At 40.8% G+C, this 4,565-nt stretch overlaps 1 pseudogene; it reads right to left on the bottom strand.

The window, feature by feature from the left end:
* Positions 1–3,701: 3,701 nt before the first annotated feature.
* Positions 3,702–4,322, bottom strand: LOC147443717 (2-C-methyl-D-erythritol 2,4-cyclodiphosphate synthase, chloroplastic pseudogene; annotated as a pseudogene).
* Between the last annotated feature and the right edge of the window lie 243 nt (positions 4,323–4,565).

The raw sequence follows: 4,565 nt of genomic DNA, 5'->3' as shown, positions 1-4,565 counted from the left end.
TGAAGTCAAATATATTTTTGCTTCTCTAGCTACGTTCACTCTGGAAGCACCCATTCAAACTCCTCTCACACCGCATATTGTTTCCCATGCATCTATCTGTGCAAGCATATATAATGTCCCATCATTGGACATTTGCATTTGACACGATTTGTGTTCCACCCATGCACTTACACAACAAAATGACGATGACGAAGTGGTAACAGGTTTCATAAGCATTTGCTCAACAACAATGACTGTGACTTCAAGCAACTAACTCTTATCCATTGTATATCCAGTAATAGTAGCCATACGGCCATAAGTACTTTAACTCAACAAAACTCGGTTACATCAATCAATAAGTACATATAGCCTGACATTTAATGGTGACTAAAGGCATTTTTTTCCCACTGGGTTTTTCCCTTTAGTCCTATCCTGGTATCCAAGACCTTCATTTTGTAATATACGCCACATTTTATTTTTACTATTTTATTTTTCTTATAAAAACACAGAAAAGCAGACCAACGACATCCCCAAACAACTGCATGCTCATCAACTACAGGATCAAAGGGGAGCGGCCTAGAAAAAATTCAAAAAGGCTTCAAGTTTACAGGTACACGTGCAGGATGACACCCAAAGAACAAACAATGTAGAGCTGCCATGATAAAGCCTTGCTGCAACAACAAACCTCACTCGACTTATTCACGCTACAACAACCAATCGGAGGGGGAGAGCTATGGCTTCAACTACACTACATGTACAAGAAAAAGGTAACTCTACAACATACAAAGCATCTGGTAGAAGCAACTGCAACAACAAAAGATTCAACCAACACCAAAACATAAACCACTTGTCAAGGCCACTGCAGACGTAGGGTCTTGTCGGGGATGACAAGACTTCAGAGGGGGAGAGTGTTAAAAGATCAACCTTTCAACAACGCTTCCACAAAGATTCCATAAATATTCCTCAAAGATTCTCTAAAGATTCTAAATAAAGATGCTGATGAAGTGATGAAGACGAAGATGGATGCTGTAATGTGAAGATACAAGCTCATGGACATCATCGAATATCCCGTTATTATTATTTTGAGCCATTACGGCCACTTTTGTAATGTTTACGGAAACTTCATATTTTAAGTCGGCAATTGTATTTTGGCCACATATGCTTGTTGGATGAGCAAAGCCAGCTCACAGTGTTGTAATTAAGCTCTATAGAAGCCTAGGGACAAATCAGGTCATTTTGGTCAGACATTAGGTTTTCCAAGGCTTAGTATATAAGCCAAAACCTAAAACTTTGTAAGGGACTTCTAATAAATCTGATCTTTTGTGTCGTTGGGAGACTGCGAGAGAGTGAGAGAGTGTGTGTGTGTGCTAAAGGAGCTACGGTGGTCGGAATCGCAAACGGAGAGCAGTAGTGTGTTGCCCACGAGGAGAGCTACGCGTTGATGCTTACATCACCCGCGTTCGCCTGTGTTTTGGCAGATTCACCCGCGAGCTACTTTTGGAGTTTCGGTGAGTAACTGTTGTCCGTTTTTGCATTTCAGCATATCCACGCGATCAGAGCGAGTAGAGCTATACATTAGGCACTTTAGTTTTCAAAAATGTCGACCTGCAAAAACCGGCCAGACATCCTACGCGTTTCTGCACGGAGGGTATTGAGTAGGTTTTTATGGTCACGGACCTTAGGGAGAGTGGCCTATTGGTGTTGATAGGATATCCCTCAAGTTTCGTAACGTTTCAAGAACGTCTAATGGGCTTTTGGCTTGCGGTAGCATCATAGGAGACTCTCACATTCACAGAACCGATGGCATGTAGAGTTGATATCTCTGTAGGAAGTAGTCATTAGTCGGTCGAGTAGAGGTTGACACCCTTTGCTTGCTTCCACGCGCCTGCGGGTCGAGCTTCGTCCTCAGTTGACATTATATGTTAGGTGAGTTCTCGCTATGCTGACGTCCGTCGTGGCGTATCCGTCCAACACAGGGATACTCGGGCTTGACATAACGTTGTCATGTCACCGTTAGTCAATGAGTACGCATCAACCAAAAAGTTGGAGTTTTTGATACACTGATTTGACATCCTCAACATCTCCCCGTAGTTGACACATATGATGCTTGCCATAATCGTGAATCACACATTGCACTTGCACAACAAAATGATACCAAGCAATATTAGAATCAAGATAAATTTGGGTGACCAAAAGGGGAATAACATGATGAATCATCTCTCAAAATGCCTCATGAGAGAGGTAGGCATTATTGATGTGTAGTAAACGTTTTTGAGAGAGAGGCTGGTCACAATGTAGACCCCCCAAGTGCAAGGTCATCAGAAGGAGCATGATCGGACAACAACAATGTGTGATCAATGCTCACCTCGCATCCAAATTCATCATATTGTTTCATATGCAGGATATACCGCGGATCTAATCTTGCACGATACAAGGATTGAGCATTGTGCCAAAAAGTGTATCCAAAAACATTCGGATGCAATAAACTCCACAAATCCAACATATGTGTGTGTGAAATAAAATATGTCCAAGCGTGCAATTCCACACCCAACATGTGTGAATGACCTATAGTGTTATCGGAAGATGCGGGGGCATTATTAAAGTCATCACAAAGCAAAGCATTGGAGAGCCATGGATATGAAGAGATATCATGCCATAAAGCAGCCCGTTGACCGAGGCTATATGCGCATAGACCCCCCCAAACTCATACACTTGGCCATTAATCATACATTGAACCACCATCTAGTGACCCACTAAATCCTTGTACATAAGAACTGGTTGCAGCTCATCCCTAACCATCATCAAAACACCTGAAAAGCTTGTCAAACTAGCATATGCAATCTAGTAACCCACAAAGTACAAGCATTGCCTAGCAAACTCATGTTGATTGTGTTCTTACAAAACAACAATACCTGCCTTACATGTATGTACATAGTGCCAAGGTTGCATAACCCACACACATTGTATAAAATGCATTTAACACAACTATGCATTCTAAGGATGAGTTCTACCAAACATCGAGCGAACTTATCCGAGCAAGCTCAAAACTGAGCAAAGTTATTAAGTGATTTGACACACAGAGAGAGAGAGAGAGAGAGAGAGAGAGAGAGAGAGAGAGAGAGAGAGAGAGAGAGAGAGATTTCTTTGAAACCAAATAGTAAATGTCAACACCATTGCTAGCAAAAACATAATTTTTGGAAACTTAGAAATACTTAATGTGGAAAGTTCTAGAAGTTTATGGACCATGTTTTGAAGTTAGGTCACCATTATACAAATCTAGTGATCGACTTTACTATTAGTATGAGTACCAGCAACTGCAAGGCATCTTCACAAGTGTGCTATGTGTGAAAGAAGACACAAATTTACTAACACATATATCATGTGACTATGCATTAAATCTCTCTGAGTTATTTCTCATAAGGCACGTCTCTCTCAGGCTCTCCCCTTCCTTACCTTCCCTTTAGAGAAGCACTTCAAGACTTGTCGATAGAAATGTGAAGTATCTTGTGGAATGTTCCTATGACATTAAAACGTCTCTTCCTCTTCCTCTTTTGCCCCTCTCTCTCTCTTCTCTCTCTCTCTCTCTCTCTCTCTCTCTCTCTCTCTCTCTCTCTCTCTCTCTCTTTCTCTCTCTCTCTTTGAATCATTGCTTAATCAATAATTAATTGGTAAAAACACCAGTAGCAATTAAAGCCTAAAAATATTTACTATATATTGTTTTCTTATTTCTTCATCAATAACATAACAGTGTGGGCAACAATGCTACGATTCTCTCCCAAGCTATCGACCTTTTCATGGGTTTTGACCTTAACATCAACTAGTAAAGGATCTATGCTAAGAAGCTCATAGAGGTTTGACTTTATGGCCTCCTTATGGGGACTCCACTTTGGCCTTCGTAATAAGCAGGTGACATCTAAATTGCCCATAGTATATCTCGCTTCATGCCTCAAATATTGAACAACTTCTTTCACAAAAATTGAAGATGCAGTTCCTTTCCATTTTGAATCATTGTTTGGAAAAATCTAGCAGATGTCAAAAGGAAATAGCATCTACCACACAATGAACAAGCACATCACTGTTGAAATATGCTTCACATCATGGTGTTGCCAATTATAAGAGATCATTGTTTGGAAAAATCTGGCAGATGTCAGAAGGAATCTACCACACAATGGACAAGCACATCACTATTGAAATATGCTTCACATCCTGGTGTCGCCAATTATAAGAGGCAAATTTGGCTCCAATTTGTGAAGATCAAAACCAGACCCTACTCTTAAAGGTAGTACAAGAGGCTTATCCACATCTCGAATGACAGTTTCAACAAGATGGACTTTCCATACCATTTTTTTTGCAGCAAAATTTAGTCTGTTTTGAGCTTGTGTCTGCTCAAGATGAGGTGGTAAGAAAATCTTGCTACCTGGACGATCATGTCACCCACTAGGAAGAATGCTACTAAGTGAGAGAAGATGCTTAGATCTCTCTCTCTCTCTCTCTCTCTCTCTCTCTCTCTCTCTCTCTCTCTCTCTCTCTCTCTCTCTCTCTCTCTCTCTCTCTCAAAACCGAGAAACAATATCACTATCATCGGG

This window comes from Adiantum capillus-veneris, chromosome 13, assembly GCF_014529385.1.
Source record: "Adiantum capillus-veneris isolate H3 chromosome 13, ASM1452938v2, whole genome shotgun sequence".
Lineage (NCBI taxonomy): Eukaryota > Viridiplantae > Streptophyta > Polypodiopsida > Polypodiales > Pteridaceae > Adiantum > Adiantum capillus-veneris.
Note: the sequence above shows the minus strand (reverse complement) of the source record. Positions and strands in the feature narration are given on the sequence as shown.